Source organism: Panthera onca, chromosome C2 (assembly GCF_046562875.1).
Source record: "Panthera onca isolate mPanOnc1 chromosome C2, mPanOnc1 haplotype 2, whole genome shotgun sequence".
Classification (NCBI taxonomy): domain Eukaryota; kingdom Metazoa; phylum Chordata; class Mammalia; order Carnivora; family Felidae; genus Panthera; species Panthera onca.
Genome location: NC_138347.1, coordinates 151,400,350 through 151,413,646, shown reverse-complemented (window position 1 = coordinate 151,413,646; position 13,297 = coordinate 151,400,350). Strand labels below are relative to the sequence as shown.

The window sequence follows — 13,297 nt, the reverse complement described above, 5'->3', positions numbered from 1 at the left end:
TGTCCACATGGGAAGTGCCAGTCATGAAAGCCAACATCCTGAATGGATTTCCAGGTTCACTGCACCAACTTGCTCCGGTCACTGGAAGTTTATTATGGAGAAATTTCCAGACTCAGCATCTGTGGAGAGCAGAGGTGATGGGCAGGGCTTGCAAAGGGGACACATCCGCAGAGTCGTGCAGTCCCTAGCCTCTCCTGATCACAGAATCAGTAGCAAGATATTCAAATTCCCCTACCATCCCTACTCCTTCCAGGCTGGAGAACACATTGCTCCTCCCTGAACAAACTGAATGACCCTAGGGGAAAATCTTCCAGCTACTTAGGTTTTCAAATCTGCCCACACAAAGGCCAGAGTGGCTGCCCATTGGACCACTCGTCAACAAGCCCTGTGCTGGTACTTGGAGCATCCAGTCACCCCCTGAATGCCTAACGGACAGAAAGAGACAGTGAAGGTCAGCAGACAAAGGAGGGAGCTTTCAACAGGAAGAGGAGAGATGAAAACAACAGAAGGATGAAGGAATCTGGAATAAGCTCGCTAATTCAATTTAAGGAACAAAGCCAACAAAGAAGCAAACAAAACAAAAGTAATGAACAAATCCCACATAGTATAGTTACTATCTTCCTGGGGCTTAGAGAAAAGACGATGTGCTTTGAAAGAGGGAACGTCAGCAAACAAGAAAGAATTGAAAAATCTGATCGCCGAAAGAAAATATACAATGGTATACAATGAATAAAATAAGAAAACTTCATGAAAGGTGGAACCAAAAGTCAAAGAACTGAAAGCTAGGAAAGAGAGGAATGAGGAACAATTTGGAGGATCCATTTAGTTTTCTATCATTACTTTTCAAGAGCCAACCAATAAAAGTTTTCAGGCAGAAGAAAGAAAGTGGACAGGGATAATGAATAAAAACTGCATAAAAATTAAAGAATAGAGCGTTACAAATTTCCAGGGGAAAATGACCTACCAAGTGGGGATGAGAAAACACTCACGTTGAAGGAATGGGGGGGGTGGTTTCAGGACAATTAGGGTGAAAATAAGACCTTGAACATTTCCAGACATTTGTTAAAAATCACAAAAGGAGGGGCGCCTGGGTGACTCAGTCAGTTAAGTCTTCGACTTCGGCTCAGGTCATGATCTCACGGTTCGTGGGTTTGAGCCCCGCATCAGGCTCGCTGCTGACAGCTCAGAGCCCGGAGCCTGCTTCGGATTCTGTGTCTCCGTCTCTCTCTTCCCTTCCCCTGCTCGTACTCTCTCTCTCTCTCAAAAAAAAAAAAAAAACATTTTTAAAAAAATCACAAAAAGAATGGGAATCTGAAAGGCCTAGAACTTTTCAACAATAAGTTGCCCTGTAGGAAAAAAACACAGAAAAACAATAACAGTCACAATTCTGAGGAACTCTAGTTTTCTGTTTTTTAATTTTAATTTTTTTTTTTTTACTGCTTATTTATTTTTGAAAGAGAGAGAGAGACAGAGAAGGAGCAGGGAGGGGCAGAGAGAGAGGGAGACACAGAATCCAAAGCAGGCTCCAGGCTCTGAGCTGTCAGTGCTTGAACCCACAAACCATGAGATCATAACCTGAGCTGAAGTCAGACCTTTAATCAACTGGTGCCCCTTTAATTTAAAATTAAAAAGAATTTTTTTAAATTTGATTTTAGAGAGAGAGAGTGAGAGCATGGGAGGGGGAGAGGGAGAGAGAGAGAGAATCTTAACCAGGCTCCAGGCTCAGTACAGAGCCTGATGCGGGGCTCAATCCCATGATTCTTGTATCATGACTGCCAAAATCAAGAGTCAGATATTCGAATGACTGATCCACCCATGTGCCCCAGAACTCTAATTTTCAACACAGAATTCTATACCCAGACAAACAAGCAACCAAGTGTGAGAATAGAATAGAGCAGTTTTCAGGTATTCGAGCACTCGAAAAGATTCATTTTACATGTGTGGTAAAACCTTGGATTGCAAGTAACTTGTTCTGTGAGTTTTCCACAAGATGAGCAAACATTTCTAATAAATTTTAACTTAATAAACGAGCGATGTCTTGCAATATGAGTAGTAGGTGACACTGAATGTCACGTGATCACAACTGAGCCAATGGTTCCTGAAATTCACTTTGATATACAAGTGCTTTGGATTACAAGCATATTTCCAGAATGGATTTTGCTTGCAAACCATGGTTTTATTGTATATACATATATATCCTTTCTAAGGAAGATACTAGAGGTTGTGCTTCAGGAAAATGAGGGGGCAAAGCAAAAATGAGAATGACATGGGATCCGGGGCACTGGTGATCTATTACAGGAAAGCAATGAAAGGGAGTCCCCGCCCTGCACTGGCTTTGAGAGCATCCAGTCTAAAAACAGAACAATTAGAGAATAGACAATCACAGAAGACAATAGATGGAAATGATTATTTGATGGATAGGAATGCTTGAGAAAATTATTGATAGATATTTGAGAGATCTGCTGGAATATTTGGAAAAAAATGAATGATACATAAATAAAAAACTAAGCAAATTAAAATAAATAAATGAAAGCAAAAACAGGATAATTATTAACTCCAAAAAAAAAATGAAGTTGTAAAGAGGAAGGAAATAATAGAGTTGATTACAAGTTCTGTAGGAAATAATATCTATCATCTATCTATCTATCTATCTATCTATCTATTTTTAAATATTTATTTATTTTTGAGAGAGAGAGAGAGAGCACAAGCAGGGGAGGGGCAGAAAGAGGGAGACACAGAGTCCAAAGCAGACTCCAGACTCCAAGTGGTCATCACAGAGCCTGACGGAGCTTAAACTCAAGAACCATGAGATCACGACCTGAGCCGAAGTCAGACGCTTAACCCACTGAGCCACCCAGACACCCTCGTAGGAAATAATGTTTATAGGAATAGATATACTGACTGACAAGACTACATTCAGTGGGTGAAGTAGAAGAGAGAGCAAAGAGTAGAGAGTAAGAAAATGAAACCCTCATTAAGAAGTCAAAAGCCTACAATAAATAATAAGTATATAAATGGCTGTTTGTGGAATTATTTAGCAATGTGGATATAAATCTAGAAAAAATAGCTAAAAAAAAAAGTTAAATGTGGCAATGTGGTTGCCTCTGGTAAGTGGGGTTGTGGAGCGGAGTGAGGTGGCGTATTATTTTGATAAATATGAAAATTAACTAAAATAGTACTTACGGGGACTGTGGCATATTAGTTTGCTAGGGCTGGTGTAACAAAGTACCACAAACCGGGTGGCATAAGTAACAAATGTATTGCCTCGCTGTCCTCAGGCTTGAAGTCTGAGGTCAAGGTGACAGCAGGGTTGGTTTCTTCTGAGGCCTGTGAGAGAAGATCTGTTCCAGATCCCTCTCTGTGACTTGTAGTTGACTATCTTCTCCCCATGTCTTCTCATGTTCTCCTCTATGCATGTCTCTGATTCCAAATCACACACCAAAGGGTGTGTGGTTTGGAGATGATGTTTGGTTTGGTTGGACCTGGCATGTGGTTTGATGTGCCATGGAGTTGGTATGGCGTGAGCCTTGGTGAGGGCTTTGACATGGAGTGTTGATTATGTGGGATGAAGAAGGTGGGGGACTGAAATATTCGAGTGTATGTGGAGATATAGTGTGGATGTGGGGTGCGCATATGTGTGGGTTTGTGTGTGTGTATAGTATGGCTGTAGCTCAGCTTAGCTTTTGTTTAGATTTTCCTTTGCCCTTTGTTTTTGTCTTTGTTTTTGTCTTTGTTTGGCCTTTGTTTTGTCTTTGTTTCACTCTTTGTTTAAACTTTCTTTGGCTTTTGTTTGGTCTTTCTTTAGCCTTTTGTTTAAACCTTGTGTGGCCTTTTTGTAGTCTTTGTGTGGCTTTTGTTTTTAAGTGGATCTTGGCTGAGAACCCATCAAAAATACCTTGTGTAATGAAAAACCCGGATATATAATCTCTCCCTATATATTCTGCATGCATTGAGGTAGCCTCAACCCCCCCCCACAGGGACCCGATCCGGTGGAGCCTCTTTCACACAACTGCTACTTGAAGGTAAGGGAATTCCATAGTTTTTCATCTTCAGGTTGTACTTCATGTTCAAGTGGCAAGTGCACATTTTGGTATGGGCCATTTCATTATATTCCAGGGGCAGTTTGGCGTAATAGCAGTCAAGATCGGGAGAACATAAGATGGTGGAGAAAACAAGAGCAGAGGACACCAAGGTTATTCTAATGTGAGCAGAGGGCCCTCCTGGAATGGGAATTGTCTGAGCCTGGGGAAGAGGTTCCAAACCCTAACTCAGATTCTTTCAGGTTTAAAGCTTGATGTTCCTGGAACTAGATTAATGGAGCCATTAGCTTCTTTTTCTATGTATGCGTTTATCATTTGTCACGATTTGAAAATGAGTTGTTTTCTTCTTATCTAGGAAAAAGTCTTCCTTCATGCAGCTGGGCTTATGTATGGGGGATACTTATGGAACAAGAAAGCCCAAATCTTGTTAGAATTTTGCTCCCTGTAGACTAACAACCTTAAATGGAAAGATGTTAAAGCTCAATCTTGTGCAGAATCTCTTAGAAACCAGAGTTTTCCAGTGTGTGGGGGGTAGAGCAAGGAAAGAAAAGATTATGTGTCATGGGAATAAAACAATTAACTTGGCTAGAGTACTAGGTGAAAAATAGGGAAAATCATTTTTACTGCTTTGTGAAATCAAACAGGAAGGAAAAAAACAGATCACTGTTATATGTATAGCTATGCTATTTTATGTTTATTTGGATTAGCGGGAGAATGCCTTCGTGAGTGGATTTTAAAAATTGTTTCGGGGGCGCCTGGGTGGCTCAGTTGGTAGAGCGTGCAACTCTTGATCTTGGGGTTGTGAGTTCGAGCCCCATGTTGAGTGTTGAGTCTGCTTTAAGAAATTGTTACAGATTTGCAGAAAAACTGCAAACCGTACAAAAATTCCAGATGTACTCAGATCACCCAAATGTTGACATTTTACCACATTTTCTTTGTCAGTCTCTCTCCTTTTTCTCTATAGACACTATATGTATTTTTTTCTAAGCCGTTTGAGATGAATTTCCAGACACGATCAAAACTGAAAACCAACATTGAGAAAATACTGTTATCTAATCCACAGACACGTAGATTTTGTCAATTGTCCCAGGTTTCAGTTCCAGATCATGCATGACTTTACTTGCCATGTGTCTATAGTGTCCTTTAGTCTGGAAGAGCACCTGAGACAGTCATTCTCGTTCATGACCTTGAGAAATTTAGAAATTTAAAGAGTATAGAGAAATTTAAAGAGTATAGGCCTTTTCTTTTGTTAAATGTCCCTCAGTATAGGTTTGATCTGATGTCTTCACATGATTAGGTCCAGATTAGGCAGTTTTGTAAGGAATATGCTTGCATTTCAGACTGTATGTCTCCAAATTTATCCTTGAATCTGATTGTACAGACTTCTAACTTGGGGTCTGGGTTTGCTAATGGTAACTAGAATTTTAAATGAGTTCTTAGGGGTGCCTAGGTGGCTCAGTCGGTTAAGTGTCTAACTTTGGCTCAGGTCATTATCTCACAGTTCATGAGTTCAAGCCTCGCTTTGGGCTCTGTGCTGACAGCTCATAGTCTTGAACCTGCTTCGGATTCTGTGTCTCCCTCTCTCTCAGCGCCTCCCCTGCTCACCTCTGTCTTTCTCTCTCTCAAAACTAAATAAACATTAAAAAAAATTTAAAGGAGTACCTAAAATCTTACAAGACAACACACACACACAAAATCTAAAATCTAGAGCTTTTACAGATAATTCTCAAGTATTCACCAAAAGTGTGTAAGTGCTGCCCTTTTGTTAAAAATAACAATTGCAACAATATGTACATGAACTTGGTAGGTATATAGTGAAGTTTTTAACGTAGATTCTTTGCATGTGCTGGTTCATGTCTACTGCTTTATGAGTGTTCATTTCGTGAATGTGATTGTTCCTTTCTAAGCATCCACTGAAAACATACAGTTCACAAAGAGTGGTCTTGGATAGCCACTCCAGGCCTGCTGGTGACCTTTAGCACATTGGCAGAGTGCTAGAAAAGAAAGAAATTTCATTCTATTTGTGAGAAAACCTCTGTTTGGAGGTGACTGACAGTTTTATCATTCTGAAGGTGGAGACTAACTTCTTAACAGACTTCCTCTCTTTTGGGAAAGTTATTTAAATAGATTCTTAAGATTTCCAAATAGAAAGCATCCATTTTTTTTCCCTCTAGAGAAAATGCTGAAGTCATCATAACATAAATGTAAAGCAGTTGTTAACTTCTTATAGGATCTTTGTAATCAAGTAAATGTATTATGGCTTTAACAGGACTGTTCCCTGGATAAGGTATATAGATATTTTCTTTCCTAATATGGAATTAGATTAGAAATTTAGAGTTCTGGGGGCGCCTGGGCGGCTCAGTCAGTTGAGCATCCGACTTCGGCTCAGGTCATGATCTCGCGGTCCGTGGGTTCGAGCCCCGCGTCGGGCTCTGTGCTGACAGCTCAGAGCCTGGAGCCTGTTTCTGATTCTGTGTCTCCCTCTTTCTCTGACCCTCCCCTGTTCATGCTCTCTCTCTCTCTGTCTCAAAAATAAATAAACGTTAAAAAAAAAATTTTTTTTTTAATAAAAAATTTAAAAAATTAAAAAAAAAGAAATTTAGAGTTCTGGACATACAACTATTTACTATGGAGGAACTCAGCTTTTGGGAAAATGTAGCATTAGCTGTTTTGATTGTCTTATCTGGAAGTCACCCTGGAGTTTGAAAAAATGATTTTTACTTAGAGGATTATGTGTTCCCATAATGAGCCATCCTGGGTTGAAAAATGAGGTCCTCCTTCTCTCACTTAGCCAAAAGAATTGGGGGCCAGTACATGGAAGCCTTGGAAGGCCAGAAGAGTCTTATGGATGGGAATTGAGTTTCTTTCCACAATATAGAAGTCTGCTGGGCTGGGCTGGGCTGGGACCCTAGGATTAGGTTCCATTGTGTAGGCTCCAAAAGTGACCTCTTTTTGGCTGTGCAGGCCTCTCTGATTTCTGTAACCCTGTTACCCCTGATGTACAGGTAAAAACTTGGAGGTATTAGCTGTGCTCTGGGTGAGTAAAAGACCAGTCTGTTTAAAAGTGTACTCAGGATTTTGTTTTTATTTAGGCTTGAGGAGGGCAGCAGACCAGAAGATGATTGCCATTGGTAAGATTGTTACTCACAGTTACCAAAAGGAGGGCATATGCCTGACCATGCAGGGCCACATGAGGAAGCACCAGGGTGATCAGAAGCCAGAGGGAATGAGGGGAAAGCATGGGCAAGAGCTTTACTGTGTGTTTTGGAGGGAGGACTGGGTAAGGCAGTGTAAACAGGCTAGGTAAATTCAGGATGAGCTAGTTTGAATAATTTCAGTGGGTTCTGGGAAGGCCTGTTGAGAAGGGCTCTTCTGATTTGTCTGGTTCCTGGCCTTGGGGTGTTTAGGACAGGAATGCTGGCTTAATCTGCGGGACCTTGATAAAGAGGGTAATTGACAAGGGTAGGCTCTCGATTGGTTGGTTTGTATATGAAAGACATACTCATAGAGAAGTCCTGTGCGCCCCCAGGTATTCTAATGATGATTTTCTATTTCCCTCATTGCTTCTACATGTACTCATTTGAAATATTCTTTAAGGGAGAGTATCTCTTCGTTTGTTTTGATTTTTTAGATTCCACATTTAGATGTAAAATCATCTAGTATTTGTCGTCCTCTGTCTGACTCATTTCACTCAGCATAATACCCTCTAGGTCCATCCATGTTGTCACAAATGACAAGATCTCATTCTTTTTTATAGCTGAGTCATATTCCATTGCACGGATATGTACGTACCACATCCTTATTCATTCATCTATCAAGGGACGCTGGGGTTACTTCCATATGTTGGCTATTATAAATAATGCTGCAATAAATGTGGGGTGCATATACCTTTTCAAATTAGTGTTTTCATTTTCTTTGGGCAAAAGCCCCTAGTGGAATTACTGGGTCGTATGGTACTTCTATTTTTAACTTTTTGAGGAAACTCCGTACTGTTTTCCATGGTGGTTGCACCAATTTGCAGTCCCAAAACAGTGCAGGAAGGTTCCCTTTTCTCCACACGCTCACCAACACCTGTTCTTGTCACCAACACCTGTTCTTGTCTTTTTGATACTCGCCATTCTGACAGGTGTGAGGTGGTATCTCATTGCAATTTTGATTTGCATTTCCCTGGTGAGTAGAGATGTTGAGCATCTTTTCATGCGTCTTGTTGGCCACCTGTATGTTTTCTTTGGGAAAATGCTTATTCAGGCCCTCTACCCATTTTTAAATTGGATTATTCCTCTTTTTTTGGGGGGGGGGGGGGTGTTGAGTTGCATAAGTTCTCTTTGTATTTAAGATATTAACCTCTCATGGGTGTTGACCAAATAAGAATTCACTGAAAATTTAAGAGGCACGTATCCTAGCAAGTAGAATTGTAATAAGGGAAACACAGATTCAGATAGAAACCTGAATTATGTTCAGAGAAAGACTAAGAGGGGACAGGGTTATAAAGGCAAAAGGTCACAAGTGCAGTTCTCAGTCAGGTCTGTTATGCAAAACAGGGATTGGAGCGAGGTGAACTGGGATTGGTTGGGTTAATATGCAAATGAGGGATTGAGACGTGTCAAATCTCACTGGCTCCTTTGGGAGTTGAAGAATGGTGAAGATTCTGGTGTCTTGGTGAGGAAGGAGTCCAGCCCTAGGGCTTGTAGCTGGTGAAGAGTTCACAGTTCCTTCAGGAGAACGTGCATAAATTCCTTCTCCCTTATGGCCTCCTGGCCCTATTTTATTTCATTTTAAAGGTTTATATTTTTAAGTAATGTCTACAGCCAACTTGGGGTTCAAATTTATAACCCCAAGATCAATAGTTGAATGCTCTGCCAACTGAGTTAGGTAGGTACCTGCATCCCTGCCCTATTTTTTTTTTTTTTTTAAAGAGATCCTTTATCTCGGCTCACTTGCTGTATCTTGAAATCTCATTTTCATTAGGTATGTCATTTGCAAATATCTTCTCCCTTTCGGTATGTTGGCTTTTCATTTTGTTCATGGTTTCCTTCCCTGTGAAAAGGTTTTCATTTTAGTGTAGTCTCAATAGTTTATTTTTGCAATGCACTTAAAAATTTTTTTTAATGTTTATTTATTTTTAAGAGAGAGAGAGAGAGGGAGTGCAAGCATGGGAGGGACTGAGAGAGAGGGAGACACAGAATCCGAAGCAGGCTCCAGGCTCCCAGCCATCAGCACAGAGCCCAGCTCGGGGCTTGAACTCATGAGCCATGAGATCATGACCTGAGCCAAAGCCAGACGCTCAACCGACTGAGTCACCCAGGCACCCCTTTGCAATGTACTTTTTAAAACTTAATTTAAATTGGGGCACCTGGGTGGCTCAGTCGGTTGAGCGTCCGACTTCAGCTCAGGTATGATCTCACGGTTTGTGAGTTCGATCCCTGCGTCGGGCTGTCTGGGCTCTGTGCTGATAGCTCAGAGCCTGGAGCCTGCTTTGGATTCTGTGTCTCCTTCTGTCTCTGCCCATCCCCCACTTGTTCTCTGTCTCTCAAAAATAAATAAATAAATGTAAAAATAACAAATTTTTTTAACTTAATTTAAATTTAAAAGGAACATGATCATCTGATTTGACGGAGCAATCTTACGATAGTTTTTACAGTTAGTGACACAGAATTGTCAATTCCATCATTATTACAATGATTAGCTGTCAACTAAGACAAATTATCAACCAAGACAACTGTGATATTGTGATTTACAAGAAATATACATTTGGTCGTTCAAATGGCCAAAATAAATTTCTGTTGTGTATTTGGTTTTTATCTACAGTTTCTGACTCGAAGCTCCTAAAACGTTTGGAATTTCCTAGGATAAGGGCAATAAAGGTGTCTTTTGTTATGTTAATGAGGTGAGTTGGGAAAGCCCTTAGGTACCTTAAGGACGGGCCTGGTTGCCATGAGAACCAACCAGGTGATTAGAGGGATGGAACTCTCGTCCTACTCCCCGACCTTGGGGAGAGAGCCGCTAAAGGGAGTTGACCAATGGCCAGTGACTTAGTCAACCATGACTGTATAACGAAACCTCTCTAAAACCCTAAAGGCTTGGAGAGCTTCCCAGTTGGTGAATGCTTGGAGAGGTGGGGACAGCAAAGTGCCTGGAGAGGGCAGGAAAGCTCCGCCCCTTTCCCCCAAACCTTGCCCTCTGTATCTCTTCACTTGGCTGTTGAAATGTAATAACTGTTTCCCTGGGTTCTGTGAGTCACTCTAGCAAATTAATGGAACTTACCAAAGAGGTTGTTAAAACCTCCAAGCTGTAGCCACTTTGTAGAAGCACAGGTAACATCCTGGGGTTTGCCACGGGTCTGGAGTCTGAAATGGGGGGGGTGAGAGACAGCCTTGTGGGACAGAACCCTTACCCTGTGGAATCTGATGCTGTTTCCCAGTAGCGTCAGAACTGACTTGAATTCCCCGACACCCTGCTGACGTCCAAGAATTGCTTGGTGTTGTGTGCATGGTGGGAGGACACCCCTCCCCCCACAACATTGGGATTGGGTCCAGGAGCCTTAAAAGAACACCTAATGGGAATTACAGGTTTCTTTTGCAGGTTATTTTTTGGAACTATAAGACCCCTTTGTTCAAACGACACTTCCAGGCTTTGATATATATTAAGAAAGAAGGGCACAGATGGTTATGGATGGTCACAAATCTCCATACTGCATGGGCAAACAAAACTGATATTCTGAAATTCTCAATGTAATGTCATATCAAATTGGATTCCTTCACTGAGTTTTTAACGTCTCTCCTCAGGAGCTGTGCTGGAGGAGGACAGTCTGACTCTCTTCCTGAGACACTTAATTGCTATGGCTTGCATTTTTAAAGCCAGACTCCGACAGTTCATGTATTTTAGGAATTTCATTCATTAGTGCTATAAGCAAAACACCAGATTTGTCGTAAAGCTCCAGATTTACTAGGAGAAGTGACTGAAGAGTTTTTCCTTAATGACAGTGAATTAACTGGACATATAGCACTTTTCCTCTATAATGGTAAGACGGTCTTTAAAAAGTTTGCCTGCCATTTTGTAATGCTGTCCTCTCCCTGGCCCCCAACTGACAGTTCACATCTAAATTGAACATCATAATCCTTCTTAGGGCGGTGAGAGTGAAGCTCTGCGTATAGCGCGTTTGGATTTATGACAACTTCAATAACCAAAACACCAAATTAACCAGAATGCATTCTATTGCTTCACTTTCAGGGGAAAAAAGGAGCAAATGATACCAAGACAAGCTCATAACAGAGATCTAATCGCCAGAGGTGTACGGATGAAAACACAGGTACAAAATGAATTTCTTACACTCTTTTGGGTCTGCATCTAAATTATTGTATAATGATGCCTAGTATTCAGAACGTCAAAGCAGGATCAGCAAAAGACTGAGCAATCAAACTTTCCATAAGAGTTGAATGCTTCAAAAAAAAAAAAAAAAAGAAAGAAACTATTGCAGGTGTTTCACGGTATCCTGGATTTGGGGACATACAAACATGAAAAAAAAAAAAAGAACAAAAACACTTCTCTACAGCAAAGGGACCATGACCCTGGCCACCATTTGTCCACTTTTGGCAAACTCATGTCCTATGCATGGGGGAGGAGCCATTCTGTGAAAAAGAGACTTCCTTCCCCTGTCTTTAAACCCTACTCGGGGGATTCCTTCTATTTCTTTGTCTTAACTGAACCAGGACAGTCCTCTGATAACAAGGCTTCATCTGTCAGCCGGTCAAATGGGGGACATGTACGCTCCAAGTGGCTCCAGAGTTGAGTGAGCCGGCGTCCTCCTCCTTGCCACTTTCAGACCACTACTCCTTCACTCCCTAGCTGGTCTTCCCCACCTGGAAGCTTGTGCTCCCTTCCCTGCGCCCGTCTTCACTTGGCCTCCGGTCACGCCTCCTCCACCGATGTGTCTGTGGTCAGCCTCCCCATCCCTCTCTGCTCCGACTCCATCCATCAGCCCACATGACTTCAATGTTCCTGTGAATGAACTACTCACTACTCCAGTCAGTTACCCAGTCTGCCTCATCTGTCCATCGCATGCTACGGCACTCAACAATACTTGAAGCGACTCCATTTCCAAATCAAATGGTGCCAACATCTAGCATTTCATTTACAGCCTTCCTTTCTTTCAACCTGCTCTGTTACGTTCCCCACGACCACTGTTCTTCGGCCAGGTGCTTTGAGTTGACTTTCCCTTCCGTCTCCCCGTCCCTCTATGTATCTATTCCTCAGTTGCCCCTTTCTGTTTTCTTCCTATTCCTGGTAGATTCTGGAATCCATCATGTCAATGATTTTCCTGCAAATTCTCTGGCAAATCCTGTCCTTAGATGAACCATGTGTCTTTGCCCTGTCTGCGCCCTGGCTACTGAGAACAACTGGGGAAAAACACAGTGAGGCAGAAGGCTACCTCTATCGCTACACATGAATAGTCTGTGACCCCACCCAGGCCATCTAAACTACCTGGCAGCCTGACCTTCAAATGTCTACAGAATCTCATTTATTTATTTAAAGAGGGGGAGAGAGAGAGAATCCCAAGCAGGCTCCATGCTCAGCGTCTAGCCCACAGCGGGGCTCAATCCCACCACCCTGGGATCGTGACCTGAGCCAAAGTCAAGAGTCGGACGTTCAACCAAGTGAGCCACCCAGGTGCCCCTACAAAATCTCTTTTAAACGCATGTTATTCTTCTCAAATCTCCAGCTGTCTCATTCTCAGCTTCTCTTGCCTCCCATTTCACTGGAAAAATGGAATCCATTCGGTGGGAACTTCATACAGCCAACTGCTTTCCCTCTTGCCTCCTGCGTGTGTGCTCTGCCCTCCCATCTCCTCGGGGTTTCCTCAAGGACACTAATTACTTTCTCTCTTGTTTGATTTCAGTCTCTTCCTCTCTTAGTCCCTTCCCATCAGCACTCATTCTGCTCTTATCTGTCTCATTATAACAACAACAAAAAACCCCCCCACAAATCAACAAATTGACCAGTCACCCCTCCACTTGCCCAAAGTCTGGAAACTACATCTTCCTCTCCCTACCACTGCTCTCCTGCCCTTCATTCTCAGATCTCTGGCCTGAGTTGCCTACAGCGTCTCTCCATGCCTTCAGCCCCGATTCTCTCCACAAATCCTCTAATCTACCTTCTGTCTCAACCACGCCATGGAAACAGTTCTTGTCAAAGTCACCAGTTACCTCTGTATCACTTAATTCAATGCGCTTTTTCTGGTCCTCCTACTACACCACCTC

General features: G+C 42.1%; 1 protein-coding gene across 1 annotated transcript in view; it reads left to right on the top strand.

The window, feature by feature from the left end:
• Nucleotides 1–3,886: 3,886 nt before the first annotated feature.
• The window catches only part of MOBP (myelin associated oligodendrocyte basic protein), a 38,222-nt gene continuing 28,811 nt past the window's right edge, over nucleotides 3,887–13,297 (top strand). Inside the window, exons 1-2 of the mRNA XM_078432469.2 lie at nucleotides 3,887–4,022; nucleotides 11,271–11,349. The gene's annotated coding sequence lies outside the window, so the exon portion shown is untranslated. The remainder of the gene's footprint in view (nucleotides 4,023–11,270; nucleotides 11,350–13,297) is intronic.